At 42.3% G+C, this 19,253-nt stretch overlaps 1 protein-coding gene across 5 annotated transcripts in view; it reads right to left on the bottom strand.

The window, feature by feature from the left end:
• The window catches only part of l1cama (L1 cell adhesion molecule, paralog a), a 51,641-nt gene extending 32,432 nt beyond the window's left edge, over positions 1-19,209 (bottom strand). For 2 of the 5 annotated variants that reach the window (XM_049581888.1, XM_049581892.1), the window contains exons 1-2: positions 17,054-17,072; positions 16,576-16,705 (exon numbers count right to left, since the gene is read on the bottom strand). The gene's annotated coding sequence lies outside the window, so the exon portion shown is untranslated. Of the gene's footprint in view, positions 1-6,931; positions 7,214-11,668; positions 11,787-16,575; positions 16,706-17,053; positions 17,073-18,954; positions 19,029-19,136 lie in introns of those variants that run through there. The other 3 variants (XM_049581891.1, XM_049581890.1, XM_049581889.1) reach the window with 3 other exon arrangements.
• Between the last annotated feature and the right edge of the window lie 44 nt (positions 19,210-19,253).

Below are 19,253 nucleotides of genomic sequence, written 5' to 3'. Positions count from 1 at the left end.
CCCTGAAGAGAGGGGCGGGGTGTGTATACGTGACCCACGACCTCCATCACAACAGGTTGAGATCTATGCGTCTCAGAGAAAAAAAGCACTCTTGGAAAAGCAAAACAAAAAAAATCTTATTTGCCTGATGTAAATTTGTGGCATGTCTTTGTTTTAAAGAAATTTCTGTGTCTCGGGTTCCTAATAAGGGGTATGTAGTTTTTACAATATTTCAATAAGGTAATTTTTAGCCCTGAGCTTCCCCACACACAGCTCATTGCTAAGATTTAGACGTTGCCAGAAACATTTGTCATGGTCTCCTTAGGTTGGATGTAATCCTGTCTTTTCCACCACTTCAGGGAAATGAGCTGCGGGCAGGGCAAGGTCACACATAGTGCTATGCTAACACATTTGCATGGACGGGCCCCAGTGGCTCAACGACTGTGGTAAAGCAGCTGAATTTTTTTTTTCCCAGCCTGATGCTGGGCTTGTGGGGACATGAAAAAGTCACACATGAAATTACATAAAGTCTGTGAATGAAAACACACATCAGACATGCTTGTACCCAGGCACAGATGGTACAAACCCACACACAGCCACAGCTGTTGTATTAATCAGTGCAAGGCAAAAGAGAGAAACATAAACATTTGCAAATTCTTTACAACAAAAGCAAACCAAGGCAGTTGGACCAGAACAAGCATAACCACTCAGATGTCACAAGTTAACTGACCACAGAAGAGGAAGAGGAGACACATTTTTAAGAAAACAGCTTACTAAGTTGATTCGCATCTTCGAAATGATTAACCAGGTCAAACAACAGCTTCTTGCCAATCCCATTAACTTTGTTAAAACTTGCAAAAGCAGCACTTCCCCTTAAGTGCTTCTCATCTAATCAAATACAAGGTCTTCTGGGGATGAGGCAGGAGCTGCAACGCCCCTAAACAGCTAGTAAATGTCTATCGAGTGGAATCAGAGTAGAAAGACGAGAGGGTGATGGTGTGTGTATGGATGAGAAGGAAACAAGAGGACTGAAGTGGAAATAACAGATATTGCATCTTTTTTCAAACAGTCTCGTCTCCAACGTCCGGACTAAAATATTAAAAAGGATCACAGTCTCATAAAGTGTGGGGCAATTTATCCAACCTGCCTCCACCTTCCAGCACTCTGTCTTCTGTTAGGACGCAGCTAAAAACACATTTTATATAAGTGCTAACATTCTGAGTGAGCAATTTTATTGATTTGTTTGTTGTTCGAGTTGGAAATCTTTTTTTCTTTCTTCCTGCTGTGTTTGCACTTTGCTGTATTTCTTTTATGCTTCGCCGTCTCTTGCCACGCTGCAATGACAAGTCAATTTTTCAGATTTATCTGTGTGGATTTAAGATATTTTCAATCAGACTTGCAGAACTTCTAACGTCAGTGAAGTTAAGTAAATTGCTATTCTCCATAAAAACGCTCTCTACTAACAGGTCAGGATAATGGATCTGCAATATGTTTATATAAACCTTGACAGCTGCTGGTCTGAACACTCCTCCAATGCAAGGAAGTGATTTAGTGCTTCACATTTCTTTTAGCAAGAACTGCAGTTTGGAGATGTGCTATTTTACTGCAGTTTTGTTCTGTACAAGTTCTGTGTTTAAAAAAAAATCAATATACAAATACAAATTATTATTATATAAGTGTGTGCAGTGGCTTAGAAAACCATGCCCCAGTGGAGCTGCTGCTTGTCTCTACATCAGCTTGTTTCTGCCTCTCTCATCTCTCTGTGTCATCAACACACACAGGAAAACAGCAACGCTCAGATATGTGAAGTTTCTCTCTCACTCACACACACACACACACACACACACACACACACACACACACACACACACACACACACACACACACAGCAGACTGAGGATTGGTTTAGGTAATTGTCTGGTAAGACAAGTCAGTTTAAAGGGATTTGCCTGCCATTCAAATGGGGGTGTGTGAGGATAAAAGACAGCAGAGAGACATGGGAAACAGAGTTTGCATGACGATATGGCTCCTGAGCTTCATACATGGTCTGAGCCTATTTGTAGGCACCACCTGTGTGTACGCTTGTGGGTTTGTGTGAGAAAGTGTGAGTGTGTTTACTTAGGATGTGACAGGTCAGTATTGTTACGCATGAGTCATTTTGTTTGTGTCCATGTGTGTGTGTGTGTGTGTTTGGGTATGCAGTGTCTTGGGCAAGGTGTCAATACCCCTGCCTCCCTCTCCTGTTCTCACCCCGCTATCACCATGACAACCTCCTGACTCCAGCTCCGCCGAACACAGAAAATATTTCTCTCCCCTCCCCCTCCTGTGTTCATCCTCCTCACCCCATCCCCCCTTACCCTCTCTCTCTCTCTCTCTCTCTCTCTCTCTCTCATCTATCTGTACTTTATACTCTGTACCTTCATCTCCTGTCTCCCATGTCTCCATCTCTTGCTCTCTCCCCATCTCTGGCTTTCTCCAGCTCCCCTCTTATGTCTACACGCTACCCACACTTGAAAGAGTTCCTCCATCCTGACTGTCGTCTTTTCTGAAAGTCTGTCTGTTATTTGCGCTCCTCTATCTCTTTTGCTTCTATTCTCTATTCTCTGCTCCCTGCTGATTGCCTCTCGCTCCTTATATCAGTATGAAACTCCCCTTTTCCTCTCCCTGAACTCCTTTACCTCACCCCTCCTTCCCAGTCTTCTTCCCCTTCCCTATAGGAAGCAGCTTATGGAACACTGTCTTCCATCTGTGCTGCACTACATCTTCATTACAACCTTCCAGCCAACATCATACACAATGCAATTACAGGTAGCATTCTATCAACCTCTGCCATCAACTTTTATCAAGCCTGAGAGAGACCGTCCAGTCTGAGGGGAAATTTGCAGGCTGGCACGGCATCGATACAATCCCTCGGCCCTAAGTGGCTGACTAACTCCCATCGCATCTGTTATCATTATCATCAGCGAACCATTTCTGCTCTGTAACTAAATCCAATCATTATCAATGGAGTCCGCAGCGGAGATCTATTTGAGGCGGAGCGGCTTGCGCTCTCCAACAGAGGAGGGCCAAGCCCCATCAAAGGCTGCAGTGTTATCTGAGGCGCGCAGCCCCGTCTCTGCTGCAGACCCCTGTCTCTGCAAATCCCACTCCCCACGTCTCCAGCCCCTCCACGCACCAGTGTGTAGTGGTGCAAAGAGATCAAGGACGTGACATTTTCCGGATCGCGCAGCAATTTTCAGCAAGGCGCAATATGAAAGAGTAAACACACAACCTGTTCCACACCGCCTGTGTTTGCATCAGTGTGTGTGCGCGTCATCTCCTGTCAGACGGTTAAAGGGAGTGACAAGTATATCTGGCTTTATATTATCTATTCACGGAGGCAGCCAGAGTGAATAAGCAAAAAAAAAAATATGAGGAAGCTGTTTCATCTACTTTCTATATTTATATTGTTTTGCAGAGCTTCACTGCGCCTCTCCTTCCTCACTCTCCCTCCTCCTGCATCATCTTTTCTTTCCCCCCTCCTCTTCCTCCTAGGGTATTGCCCCGTACACCGAAGCCCCAGCTGTGGCCACAACTCCACCGCACTCTCTCATCTCTCTTTTCCTCCCGTTTTGCTTCAGTTATGAGAGATGACAGAGAGGGTTCGGCCCCAATTCCAGTGAGACAGAAGGAGAGAAAAACAGATAGAAACACAGAGAGAGGCCAGAGGCATGCAGAGGAAGATGCGGTGACCTTTCCCTGCAGCGTAACAACCAGTTGATGAGCTTTTCATAGAGAGTTAGGCCAACAAGGTCTGACAATCCACATCTATACTGTAGACATACACAAAACAAAGATGCTCGCGGCCAGCTGTTGATACTCTCGTGTGTGTTCCCGCAGTCAAATATATGAGCAACGTAACACGCCTTCTCATGGAGAAAATAGACCAGTGGCAATATTCTAGTACACTAAATCCCCTGCTATAGCGGCAGATATCTAAATAATCTCCATCCCATGATAGCATGGCTTAAAACATGCTGATCATGCTGCTTCCTATATAGGACACCCACACAGCACGTCAGCAACTCCTGCCAGGGAGCACTAGCCAAACAAACACAGCTTTTGCATGACAACATTTCTCAAACACCTTCATAGTCTTTTCTCTTTATACGAAGTGAAAGGAGAAACCAGCTTTTCTGACACTTGTGGAGGCGGATGGGCCCTGCAGGCATGGCTGAGGGGCTGAAACACGGGGAACAGAGTGTATGACGGCCGCTCGGCAAGTAACAGCCCTGTCACTAACGTTTACTGTTGGATTGTTTGTCCCCCTCTGAACCACGGGCTGGTCAAAGCAGTGTTCACTACACTGTCATAAATAAAACACAGACTGTCTGGACTTCTGGTTGGAGGAGAGACGGGAGGAAAGATGGAAAGACGGAGGGCATGCAGGGAGGGAACAAGCGGAAAAGTTATGAGTACGTATAAAATGGAAGATATACGGTATCCATGTAGTCATCCCAACTGAACACATGCTGACTTTATAGCAGGCAGTTCTACTATTTGTGTTTGGGGCTGTGTTCCGGATTTAGTGTCACAGAGTCACTCTGTACACAGCCTGAGATAATGCAGGTGAGCTATATACGTGTGTGTGTGTGTGTGTGTGTGTGTGTGTGTGTGTGTGTGTGTGTGTGTGTGTGTGTGTGTGCCTGGCAGGTGTGCATCTGCCTCTGCACGCGCTGACATTTTAATCCCTACAGGATCTCTGTCCTTTACACTCCCACCCAGCTCTGCTCCCCGTATCCTCCTCTCTTTATCTTCCCACACTGTCCTCTGTAATGGAATAATTAAATTTCACTTAATTAAGATTCACTTATAATTATTTGATGTGTAAGTAAAACTGTCTGGTGGTGTGTGAGTGTACTTTGTACTCTCTGACATTAGATTAGGTTGTGTAAACACAATGTGCAGACAGATTGGAAACAAATACGTGGCGATGTACTTTGGGATTTAGATGTTTTCCACTAGGAATCGTGTCACTTGTTTTAGAATCAAGTTTTGATAAAGTGCCAGTGAGAATGAGGTATGGCTACCCTCTGTGTGCTGAGAAGATACTGTAACCTTAGAAGCTGTGAACATTATATTTTTGGGTTATTTTATGATGATTTTATTTTCGTGATTTTTTATTTTCATGTTGTTGAGAATGCTGTGGAAAGATATATATTTTAGCAGGAGCGATTCTACATTGTTTTTTTGGACTTACAGAGTTATTCTGCATAATTAAAGATGAGATTTTTGTAATTATAATCTTGCTGTAAGACAAATATTATTGGTAATTTATTTAACTTATATGAATAGGTCTCACAGAATTAATTATTATACAGCTTTATACTGATGGGGAGCTACATAATTGACTATTATTAATTTATGGAGAAGGGGTGGGGATAAATAAGGTTGTACTTCCTCCCACCCCTTTTTGGACATGCAAATCAAATCATTATATGTTGTTCTTAGTTACCTTCTTAGTTAGCACTGTATGATTATTTTGTTTATTTGCTACTTACATGTTTGAAATAAACTGCTACTAACTAACTAATCTGTATAACATACAGTAATTATTCCATTATCATTTATGACACTTGAATATATATTCTATGTGCACCTTTAAGTTGCTATTTCACATCCACAGCCTCAAGTACGAGTAAGAGTATCTGTAGCTCCTACCTGACATTGTTTTGCAGGGGACAGGAGTTAGTGTTACAGACTCACGTTAACATGCACTTCAGTTGAGATAAAGGGAGAAGCTGGATTTAAGCTGTCTTGTCGTACTGTGGTGTGGACTAAAGAAGAAAACACAAGAGAAATTGTTGCCTGCTTATTACCCACAAGCCAGAGGGACTAAAAAGCACTACCAAACAAGAAAGCAGGGTTACAGCACCACTGGTCGTCCTTGTGAGCAGCTCTCTGTGACTGTTGATGGTATTGCGGCTGCTTGCAAGCGCGATATGACAGGGTTCCTACAACTTAAGGCAAGTTAGATTTAAGACTTTAAAGATCTTTTTTAACGCCACTGAGGGGAAAGTTAAGATCAATTTTTACATTAATAACAATTAAAAGGAAAAGAAATGAATTACTCAGATTTAGGGTTGATTCTGTCCAATTTTAATTGTAACTGACTCTTTGTAGTGTGGCAGAGACGAGGGCAGTAGTTCTTGGCGATTATGCTTTTTTCACTCTGCATCTAGTGCACTGATTCCCTGTGCGTCATAATTGAAAAACTTTTTGCATTAAATACACAGAGAATGGTTTGCATTTCCTTGGACTAGCTTCAGCCATGCTCCAATATATTGGTTAAGTAGCCAATTTACGTTAAATTTGCACTCCAGGGTACAGTGACAGCTAGCTAGCAGATAACAGATCCTCTATTCTGAGTATCCCACCCTGGTTAGTTCTGTTATCCTGAGCTGCATGATATTAATGTGAGAGGCATTTCGTATTTTTTTTTTTTAAAGAGATATTATCAGTTATTCTGAGATTTTACAATACAATGTCAGAAGAAAAAGATTCATAAAACTACCTACTTCCCATGTATGTATTTTCAAGACTTCTGAGACTGAGACTGTTTTAAGACATTGTATTACCAATAAAGGCCTCATCTTTATATTCATGAATTCAGTGCTTTTTAAACTTATGAAGAAACCTTGTACGAAGCTAAATAAAGACACCTTCTCTCTTGTGAGTTTTTGTTACAGAACTGCAAACACACCTCCTATCTTAAGCTCCACACTCTCACACTTCCTGCTCATCCCCCTGAGCAGGATCACACTTTAATGGTGCAATCAACATTATTAAAAGGTTACTGATAATAAACGTGCTTTCTTTCTCTCCCAGTATTCTACCTTCTCTCCTGCTTCCCCTGCCCCACCCAGCCGTGTAAGACCTGGAGGATGAGGTCTTTGCTTATGTGTATAATTACCTCGTTAAGCTCGTTAACAATGTCCGGGCCCTCTGTCTAGTCTCTCCTGTTTCTCTCTTTATCTCCATGTGGTTTGTTTTCTGCTCTTCGTCTTTTCTCTCTTCATCTCCCGCCTTCCCCCGATGTGACATCTGCACCCCTGAATAAATCTATCTTCCCTTCTTGTTGCTCCTGTGTTTCCTCTGGGGGATTTCGCCTTTTATCTTTCCCTCGTATTAACAAGAAGCCTCACCCCATGTCTCCTTATCGCTTCCTGCTACATCAGTCAGTCCTCTCTCCGGCACAGATTTCAACAAATGATTTACAAAAATTGCCACACTAAAGTGCGCCCTGCAAGTTTGGCCACAAAAACACAATTGCTCAATCTTCCCCGCTGTGCAACAGAGCATGATGGCTGATGTAAACAGACAGTTTTATAGCTAAATATAGAGCCTCATTATTGCAGCTCGGGCACTGTGCGAGGCTCTCTGTAGCGCCATGCCCAATTACCCCTGATCAATTCAGGGAGCAAACTCAAACAACTCCAACACCAACCTGATTTAAAAGCCTGCATTCAGAAGAGGCTAACAAGAACAGATTCACAGACTCCTCTTCAGGTGGATACTGGTGCACGGAGTGTGCAGCAGGTTAGCATGGCCTGATTTTTTTTTGGCTGTGAACAGATAAGGAGTGATGATGAGAGGAATGTAGGTCATAAATGGTAAGAAAACAGCAGAGGAGTTTATATAAACCATTACTCAACTGTGTAAAGTCTCCCTGACATGCAAATTATTTGCAACTTGGATGAATAAATATAATGAGATGGAGAGGCATCCCAAAATATACTAAGCAGAAGGCACACTGGACAGGTTTACAAACTGAAATATGTTTTGTTTTTTTTTGTTTTCAACCCAATAACAGTGAATAAGTGTGATAGAAGCCACAGACTAATGAAATACATCTCATTCCTACTCCTCACATTGTGCTGCTTGAGCAGAGGCCCTGCAGCAGCGGTTAACATCCGACACCCAGCTGTTGATCTCACACAGACATCAAAACGGCTCAATTCTGTCGTTTAACCTGTTAATAAACGTTGGGTTACATTTGCATTGTGATGCTAACAGTTAGCCCTGTCACTGTGTGTGTGTCTGTGTGTGTTTGTCCCAGGCACAGAGCTCCGGTTCAGCAGCAGTAAGCCTCATAATAAACAGAGACAGGGGGGCGGCAAATCATTACGCTGCATGCAACTCTACAGTGAGATGAGACTTTACTCGTTGTAAATCATAAAATTTGCATTAAGTGCTGTGATCATAACAATCGCAACATCCTGGAGGGACTAATTAATGCTATTCATTCCCATCAAGTTGACACTTAATTCCCAAGATTAATTTTGTTTGAACCAATCCAACAGCATCCAGTCAAGTTGCAGGAGAGAACAACGAAGAACTTGTGTTACCTTACTGAGTACCAGTGGGAACAAATGATACCAAAGATAATTTTGTTCACATAAAAAACTACAGCTGAGATGCAACAACTTATTTTAAAAATAAGTAAAACTTTTAAAAAAAAGCATACATGTTCTCATGTACTTAATATATTACTACTACTCTGTTGTTAGAGTGTGTTTAGGACTCAAAACTCAAAGTTCATGACTTTGGACTTGTCAGTTTTGACTTAGGACCTAAATCATGACTTGCCTGTCTTGTCTTGGGACTTGAATGTACTCACTTGTGACTTGCAAAACAATGACTTGGTCCTGCCTCTGCTCTCAATACAGGCTACAACACCAAATAATAAAACAACTTGTGATATTTAAGAGATTCACAGTTTCTTGCATTTATATTCTATGCATGTATAAGACATGCAAGAAATGTCCTCTTGAGCATTCTGAAAGATGAGGCCGCCCACTTAGAGGGGAAATAAGCAACACGACTGTTGTTCCTCATGAAAGCAGGCTCAGAGAGCACACCTCTCTAAATCCTATCTGTCTCCACTTTTGTCTCTGACATTTCTTTACTCCTTGACATTTCCTGTACTTGAATCTCTCTCCTGCTGCTCATAATCAATTCCCCTTCTCTGTAGCTGTTTTCTTACAATCCTCCCTCTTTGTCTCCACGCCTCTTGTCTGACATTACCCTGTTTTAACCTTGCCTGCCCCTCATCCGCTATTCTCCAGCCAGCGCCTGCCTGCATGCATGTGGTGGGTGTAGTGTGTAATAGGATGGCACAGTAGGTGAGATTAAATTAGGCCAGTGTATGGGGATTACAACCCACTCAAAACCTGATCCCCTCCCACCCTCTGTAATCCAACCCTAATGAATATATCATGGCTGACACAGCAGATAAAGGGCCTGCGAGAAACTACAGTCACAACATCACCGAGACATGCGGAGGAGACAAAACCAGACAGCCTGTTTGCTTTGCATCACCTGCAGTACTTGAGGCCACTGTGTCTGTTCAAGTGGACGCTCGTGTTTCATGCCCCATCTATTTCGGTTAGGGTTAATTCAAATGAAGTGTAGGTATAGAATTGCGAGGAGACAAGTGAAACAAAATCAATGTACTTAAACGTAAACACTCCAAATAAACAAGCCTTTAGGAAGCTGCAGAACACCATCGAACCACAAATGTGTTTCCTAGGTGAGAAAATGATGCGTGCCACTCAATGTCAAGCACATTCAACTCCAATGCTACAAAAAACACAGTGGTTATATGTTTGCACTCATGACTCTGCGTCTCTTAGCGGCAACACATCAAACACTGCTTCCCATCTTCAAGTGCATTTTAAAGTGTTCATTAGTCAACAACTAAAGCACAAAATTTTCAGACTGAATTTTAGAGTTCGAGGGAGCACAACCTTGATCAGTGAACTTGTGGGTGTGCTTCTGATGACTAGATATACTCTAGCATAAACCTCAATGTCGCAATCCAGTCCAGCCTTTTAGGGAGCAAACAGAAGTCAGTTACTTGACGGCGATGATGACTCACTGCCAGAACGTAAATGTCCTTCAGGAGAACAGTGACTTTCAGCCTCAACACATTCAGTCATGACTGTCAAATACTACTTGTACAAGAGAGGCATCTGTAAGTACGAATGGTGGCCGAACACTGCCTTTCCACTGTCAGTCTATTGACTGTCAGAGTAACCGGTTTTCAGTACTGGCAAAGAAAAAAAAGAACTGTAAGAATGAATGTCATGCCAAGGACATTGAGAAACATTATAGAGGGGAATCTGAACACAGGTGAAGAATAAATTCCAACAGTAATGGAAAGAAAAAAGTTTTAGCAGAGCCGTGTGATGTAACTTTGTGAAAAGCAACAGTGCTGAAGTATCCTCCAGCTCTGATCCTACAGATACATCATGCCCCTAAGTTTCATTAAAAATGCAACCGGCCTCTCAGCAACAAATCAATAAATTAGTAAACCAATGCTGTCATGTCCCCTCAATAAACAGCCTGCACAATGTAATCAAAGCCAGACTGGGACAATGACACATATTTCCCCAAAGTATCACAATATGGCCACAGTTATCTCTCATATTGTCCCTAATAATCTTATTACCTTATTTACAAGCTCTAAATTTGCTATGTTGGAATTTCCAAAAGCACTTGAACCATAAGGGAGGTTAGGTGGTGCTGATCATAGATATGGTGCTGATGACCAATAACTTTGCTATTTTTAACCTACTGTCCATCTGCACTTATTTTCTCATAGCAAAAGAAGGAAAGAGAAAAACAGAAGCTAAATAGTTTGATTCTGAGACAAGGCATCACTCCATGTACATATCTAACAGCCCTACATTTGTATTAACAACCAACAAAATTATTATTTTTCGTCCAAAAATATTTCAATTTAGCACTATGATAACTGCGATAAGACTTCTTTGGTTCACAGCTAACATTAGCTAGCTGGCTAGCTAACACATACTAGAATTTTACAGATAGCATTATATAATAGCATATAATTTTGTTTACACTTTTACTGCATAAAGCACAATAGATAATCAGAAAATTGCCAGGTTTACCAGCTTTAATTCTTCAGAAATTTTGATTGAAGGTAGTGGGTAGCTTGGACTACCTAAAAACTGTTGACCTAACTAACTATATAATACATATTATACAGGTGGAGGCTTTTTGTAAACTACTGATCATAGATGTAGATTTCAGGTGGGACACAGGGGACAAGTCCCCCTCAGTATTTAGAACATGTGCATTTGTCCCCCAGAGTAAAAATATAAAAGCAGCAGAGGACTGACTGAGAACTTTTTGACCAAATTAGACATTTACACCATCAATTTGTGCAGAAAGTCACAAATTAATGCATGAAAATTCATCAGGCTGTGGAAATGAAGTGTTTAATTTCCTCAAAAAGTTCTGGCGGAGGACCCCCAGACCCCTGCTTAATATGCGTCCCTCCCCAATGCTGAAACAAAACCTACTCCCTTTCTAATAATCGTAACACTAATGATGACATATTTTGATTTATTTTAGTTTCTTCTCTTGGTTAAGTAAGTGTGTAACTTAATTTCTGTTAAAATCTTTTGGAACTCTTATAAATCCTTACATAAATTTTGAAAAACATGAGCATTAACTAAAAGCGTCTGTATCAAATTAAATGATGAAGACCTTCAAAGTGGAAAGAATGACAGGCCAAATAAAAGCATTAATAATATCCTGTGAGGCAGAAAAGGTAGCAGGTTACATAACCAACTTTTTTCAGTTATTTTACCCAAAAGCCATGAAACTTAGAGGTACTTACTGTATCTCACAGCAATGTGGCCATCAGACACTTGACATTATCTCTCCCAAATGAAAGGCAATAACCCAACATTGTTGTTGTATGTATAGTTAATGCATTCATGAGGTCATCTCACACTGGCCACTGTTAATAGTGAATCACGCATGCACGCAAATGCACAGAGAAAGCTCTTTGACAGTCAACAGAACACTTCATAGACGCAGTTGGGAAACACACTGGACAGAGGGTCAATTTAGTCCAATTATAGTTACTGATGTGGACAATAAAGCCGTTCTGATAGAGCTGACTGTGGTGCAGATGGGAGTGACGCTGAGGGGAATTCTGTGTTTTGCTGAGACAAAGACATCATTTTATCAGACAGAAAAAGGACGGCGACAGCATCATAAAGGCAAAGAGGAAGGTCAGACTTAAGAGTTTCATATCTCCCCTAATTCGTATTCAGTCTTATGTGTAGATTTATTGCTTTGCTGCTTTTCAGTCTGGCGCTTTATTTTAAACAATGCAGACTGAAGGAATTATAATTCACAGATTATTTGTTTGCACCATAATAATAAAAGTGATTTTTTTATTCCCTCATTTTAAGATATTTTTCAACAATATCTGGGGCCTCCAATTTCATTATTTGTTTGGCAGTAATTAATTTCTCTGCCAGTTTCAAGTAATATCCACTATGGGGTCCCAGTTTTGTAATTTTAACTGCCAATATCACATTCATCACCCAGGGGAATTCGACAATTTCTCCTCTCTCATGCCATCACTTCTGAGAGCTGTAATAAGGTAATTCACTCTGCCAAATTAAATTCATTTCCATACATGACGCCTCTATTTGTGCCCTAGTCTCCATCACAGGTTCAATTGTATAATAGGGTTGGATTTATGAGTCTTTGTCTGAGAGCCTCTTTCTGGGAAGGCTAACAGGAGCCTCAGTCATTATTTTGATTAAGACCCCGATGTGGGCTTCTCTGTCCACCACAGCATGAATACTGATATGACATGTGAAACCAAAGAACTGCATGGCGGTAAGAGCAGAGGGAAGAATAGAGATACAGAAGCAGTAAAAGGAAAAATGGATTACCCAGGTTGAAAGGTTTGCTCCAGCTGTCTAAGAAGAGAGAACGGGAGTCTTAAATGATGACTGGAACAAGGTGGTTCAGAGAAATTGCCATGACAGTCTTCTTCCACTTTGTCTCATCTTCCATAACAGCTTTTATCTTTTCACCATCTCCATACCATCCTGCTGCCTTTTAAATCAGTCCTTTCCATCTTTAGGTTTTTTTCTCTCCCTGCCTGCCTCATTTCACCTCTGCAAATTTCATTCTCCCCTTTTGCTGGGTTGCTTCCCTCCTCCTCAAATCTCTATAATCATTTACCCGTGGCTGGCCTGTCAATCCATCCGACCCTTAGCTCCCTAAATCACCACAATGTATTCTCCACCAAACCCCGACAGCATGTCTACACAATCCCCCACTTGACACCCAGTGGGCTGACTCCCATCTGCACAGCCTAAATCAAACATCCTCCACGCTGCAACCAGGAGTGGTGAGGAGGGGGACTGACTCTACATCTTGACAGCATTCTGAAGGTGCACATGTGAGTGCGCGCACACACATGCACGTCATCAAAAAGGCACACCGGGAGATAACTCAAGAGAGCTCGCTCAGAAGCCTTTGAATGTGTGTTTGTGAGTTTGTAACTTTACAACTATTATTCTCAAAGGAGGATGAAAAGGAAACCAGAGATGAAACAGTTATTGTTGACACTTCAGTTGAAAAGATACTTCTCTCTCTTAACCCTTATTTTACCCTGTCGCTGCTTTAATGGCTGAATCCCCAGAAAGTGGCGAGTGCGCTCTTTGATCAGTGGCAGACGCTTAAGTAATCAGGCCAGGGAGGCAACATTAGAGAATCTTTAATTTGGCGCAGTGCAACAGGATCTCTGCAGCTTGTATTTGCAGGGCGTTTGTTTGTGTGTGTTGACTAAGTTGTGCCTGTACAGATGTGTTTGTGTGTGTTGATGTATCTGTGTTTGGTGAGCAGCATGACTGGCAAAGGTGCCCTGAGGCAATAACAGGTGGCTTAGGAGCAAAGGGCCAGCGCAGCACTGCTCTTCCCCGGAGTTGCTCCTAACTGGCAGATTGAGAGCAGATCTCCTCCTACACAACACCAGCTCTTCACTCAACTGCAGGACTAAAGGCATTTGGAAACAGGCCAGTTTCTGACATTATCATCCTATAAAAATTAATGGAGCAAAAGCATTAATATCTGACCACATACTGCAGGCCTTTTCTCTCATTATCTTCGTCAACCACAATCTGAATCCTCCTTGTAATCTTTTCGTCTTTTATTTCTATGCTTCCTTTTGCTACTGCCCATCCTCCCTCATGACCTTGCCCTTTTCTATATCCTACTTGATCCCTCCTTCTCTCTCTCTCTCTCTCTCTCTCTCTCTCTACTCTCTTTGGTACCTATAGCAGTGAACATGAATTAAAGGATGCTTTGCGTTTCAAAAGGAAGTCCTCCTCCTTTATCTTTTTTATGTTGCTTACACCATCCTGCCCTGCCTTGTCTCTCTCTTTTCACTGCAGATTCCTGTCCCTCTCTACTCACATAAATCCCCGTTTCCATCCATCTCTTTGATGGAACAGCTCAATTAACCAGCCCGTGTCCAAGGGGAGATTACATTCTGCGCCATACTGTAGCAAGGGTAATCATACACTCCAAGTCTAGCCTGCTACGCAGACAACAACATCCCTGCTACTCTAGCAGCTCCAAACACCGCCAGGAGATCCGGCTGCCACTGCCATACAAACCCCACACTGCATTAAATAGTATGATAATGTGACCAGCAGTGGGTCTCTGGGGCATTGCTGCCACGGAGAGGATGCACACACACACACACACACACACACACACACACACACACACACACACACACACACAAACAAACACACACTCATTCATTCCAACACGCCCTCTTCAGCAGTAGCTGTATCTTGATCTATTGTGTGAATGTGTGCAGTGCAGTATGTTTATGGATGTTGTACAGATGGTAACAAGTCATTGTCAGGCGCAATGCCTTCCCTCCCCTCCAGTCCCCTGACTGGGTTCATCTGGGACAAGCTGCAGGCTACTGAGGCATGGAGGGAGGGAGGCATGGAGGGAGGGAGAGAGGAAAGGAGAGCAGGTTCAGTACACCACTAGCACACACATGCACTCACATGATATGAGCAGATGCACCAAGATGCCCACACATATACATATCTTTGTGCATCTGGTCATATTTTCTTGAGTCTGGTCATATCAGCAAGATGGGAGTGCATGTCATGAGCAAATGCACAGAGATATACTCACCCACAAAAAACCCAGACAGGTACAGACAATCTACAGACGAAACAAGCTCACACAGCCTTTAGCAGCTGCTTCTGGCAATACTGTTTTCTACATCATTAACACAACAGGTGGAACATTGTCTATTTTCTGCCATTGCGTAGAACAGATGTGTAACAGGCCGCAGAGGGTGACAGCAGGCAGCTGTATGGCATACAGCCAGGTGAGCGCCTGCTTTTCATGGGCACACCTCCATATAGTCTGCTGCGAGCGCTGCCCCACCCTTTTTTTCACTTCCCCTGATATCTCCTTCCGAATAAATATCTCTCTCACTGTCTGTCTCCTGTTGATATCTGAATCTCTCCTTCTTTCTTCCCCTTTCCAGTCCTTTTTTTAGATTACTTCTATTTCTTCCCTCCAAGGTCTGTAGTTTCAGGTTACCCTGCTCTGGCAAACAGACCCACTGCAGCTGCAGGAGATAAGATTGGTAGACTAGAAAATTGTTGTAGTCTGCTCCGCTGTGCTGTTCGCCATACAGCTGAGTTTCGGCCCCCACATCAATGAAAATCGTAGCAGCACATTGCATTCATGGGCAGTACTTAACATTAAGCCACTCAGCTATTAGCTGGGGGAGGGGAATGAGGAGAGAAAACGAATTTTCATATTAAAGTAGCAAGGCAAAGCATGTCATTTGCCTGAGAGATTACCATCAGTTTGCAGAAAAATGCCCAATGCAAATATGTTTTGTATGGGGGCATATTTATAGTACATTTGCATGATATATTTTTCACATTTGGCAGGAAATTGTAAAGAAGGGCTGTCTATACATTTCTGCAATGGTTCTATCATAATGCAACAGATTTAAAGTGCAGTTCAACACACTTTGCAGTTATTAAAACACAAACTCAATCACCACGTTTCTCTCAAGACAAGTAATCCAAATTAAATCCAGTTTTCTACCAACAAAAATCCCCAAGCCATAGCCGATAACAACAAAGTGTAAGATTGTCTTGTAATCTGGCCAGTGAGACGATACAATGGCACAGAGCAATGCTGTATATTTAATATTAATGTCAGAGGAGACCCTGTTGCATGCAAAGCACTGGATGCTCAATCGGCATGATTAATACACGAAAAAAACAGAAAGAACATTTTCCTAAAGTAATCTGCACCAACAGGTTATCCATGCCACCTGGCTTCAATATGCAAAAATTCTTTATGCGGTTCAAATTAATGCAGTGTTACAGGGTAGTATAATTAATCACAACCCCCACTACCACTGAAACGAATAAGTGAAATTAATTGAAGTATTATTTTTTCAGTCTAAGTGTGTTGAAAAAGATGTAGTTTTATAGTTTTTCTAAACATCAACACACCTGAGGGGAGCAGGATAAACGCTGTTAAAGTGATTTACAAGAACCAGACTGTCGTCTTTACTGCCGAAGCAATGTGAGGCAAAGGTGCGATTCCATAACAAGCCACCTCCACCTAACAGCCTAATTAATCCGCTCACCAGCTCTCTCCCGCTCTCATTCTGTTTACTGACAAACTGCCCGTCTCACTACAGAAACATCCTCTTACCTTCACAGTGATGTTCCTCTCCACTGGCAACTCCTTGGGTCCTTTTTTTCCTCCCCTCTTCCTTATCTACTTGTGCCTTTTCTTCCTCTTCTTTATGAAATTGACTGTGCCCCTCTCCTCTCTGCTGATGCTGCAGTGATAGAAAAACACACCCTCCTTTGGACGCGCTCTCTCTCTCTCCCTCCCTGACTCTCATTGGCTGCCTGTTAGAGGTGACATCACCCTTCTTCTTTGCCTGCCTCCCTCCCTCCTCCTCCTCTGTTCCCTCCCTCACTCTCTCTTCACTTCACTCTCTGTGGATTCTGACCATTCTTTTATTGTAACCCCCCAACTCCCCCCTCCTCCTTCCTGTCCTCTATCTATTCCCTCTGTCCTCTTCTTCCGCCCTGTATACAGTCTGGATTAGTAGGTCCAGCTTCTCTTATTACTGCTCTAATATTCAGCCATGCAGTGCCACGCATAATAATGCATACTGTACCTTAGCATAGAGCACACAGCCTATGGACCAGCACTTATTCTCCCCTCTCCTCCGGCACCAGTCCAAGAGCTAAAAGACTACAAAGGTGAAATAATGACTGTAGCAGGTTTTTGTGTTGGTAATCTCTATGCTCCACTGGGCCCAACTTCCATAAGCTCTTTTAATTCATTCTGCCACTAAGACATCCAATGGGCTTCAGTTCATTACAGTGCAATCAAAGGCATGACTGGGATGAATGTTATGTAACGCTGGTGGATAAAAATGTGTCAGGAATTACTGCGGTCTCTTATCTGAGTCGGGGTCGACGAGATGCCGAGATGCGCTGATTTCAGGGTAATAAAGGGCTGCGTAATCCAGCCGTTGTCTGCCTGTGTTTGCTGTTGTGACTAGATAAATGTCATCAGGTGCCTGTGATCCAGCAAACACAATGACAGAGATCAACAGATGATTTGTTTTTCATGCTTTCACCTCTTTGCGTCTTGATTACTGTGGATTAATGTGTCAGTCAGTTGGCCTTATATCTCCCCTCCAGCTCGTCTAAAATCCAGCTATACAAAAGTGAATCTGCTTTTACTTTCTTTTAGAGCAATGTGTGGACTGGCACCAGTTTATATTTAAAAACCCCCAAGTCCCTATTCCACCTCCAAAACCCCTTTAGATCCTCTACACAATTACTTTTTTCAATTCCATGCTTTCAGTTAAAATCCAAAACTCACTGAGCTTTTCCCACTGCTGCCTGCAGACTGTTGAACAGTTTACCTCTCTCTGTTAGGAGGATTTTTTCTGTCTTTCTATTCTATTAAATTTGTTCAAATTTGTACAAAAACATCCATATGAAGCAAAGACATGATATGGTTTGTGCCAGATTTAACAACTATGTGCGTTCCATCTGCAATCCCTCAGCAAGTACAAACAAACACTGCAAAACACAATAAATACTAACTGCAGTGTTACTGAGTTTACTCAGTTGTTGGTGTGACTAAATGATTTGCTTTTATTCCATGTTTCTAACACACTAGTGGCATGGCTCCCTGGATAGTGTTGGTCTGTTAATTGGTTGGTCCACCACTTTGGTCCAGACTGAAATATCTTGCCAGGAAATTTTGTACAGATATTAATCTTCCCCCTTAGAGTAAATTAACTTTGGTGATGAATCCTGCTGACTTAAGTGATCCCTGGACTTTTTCTGGAACGCCACCATTTGCAGTTTTGAATTAAACGCATAAACTGTGTAAAATAGTGGATGTATCTACTGTGACTCAGTGATTTGTGGACTCCCATTCTGAGGCCTCAAGTTCGGCATTTAGGCCTCCACCATCTTCTTTTTTGAGCCAAAGTTGACCTTATTTGAATGAGGTGGAGCTGTGTGGAGGAGCGAGGGGTGGATCTGAGTGAGAACCCAGGACACTATCAGCAGACAGCCTGTGAATCAAAGCACCCACGCCTTTAATTATGTGTAACTTTTAGCCTTAATAAAATTTAAATGGGTGAGTTACATAAAAATTCGCCCCCTGTACAGTCATCATGAACGAGGCAAGTAGCTATAGAGACCAAAACTGTTTTTTGTATCAGGCTGTAAACATGTTTAAGTTGGACATTTTAACATGGGGGTCTAAGGGGATTGACTCGCTTCTGGAGCCAGCCTCGAGTGGTCGTTCAAAGAACTGTAGTTTTTGGCACGTTCATGTTGCAGGAAAAGGGCCATTCCCCCCTGGCCCACATTCGTTTTAAGTCGCAGATCACAGGAGTGATCCCGTCACATGGTATTTAGTTTATCTAATTTTAATCATCTAACTGTATTTTTAATGTCAATTTGTGCTGCACGCTTTGCATAATATTTGTTGTTTTTCTGTGTGTGCCTTACAGATAAACAGACTTGAATAAGAATGCATGATACTCACTCTGTTGTAGACTTGACAGCGCTGAAGCGTAACAATACACAAACACTGATACACAGATGAACTTTTACCTCTATCTGAAATTAGAAAGGAGAAGGAAAACCAAGGATCCAGATGAGAAACAGACAGACATGACTCTCACAACACACTCTCTCTACACTTGTTCCTAAAAATAAAGTACTCACAACCATTCAGGTAACTGGGGCAGCACCATGTCCACTCAGAAAACCCCGTTCCCACTGAGCTGCTGTAGTTTTTCTTTGTGCCTGTCCAACCTGAGGGAGCCAGCCTGCCCATCTGCC

The sequence above is a fragment of the Epinephelus fuscoguttatus genome, linkage group LG7 (assembly GCF_011397635.1).
Source record: "Epinephelus fuscoguttatus linkage group LG7, E.fuscoguttatus.final_Chr_v1".
Lineage (NCBI taxonomy): Eukaryota > Metazoa > Chordata > Actinopteri > Perciformes > Serranidae > Epinephelus > Epinephelus fuscoguttatus.
This window is presented reverse-complemented; position numbering and strand designations above follow the sequence as displayed.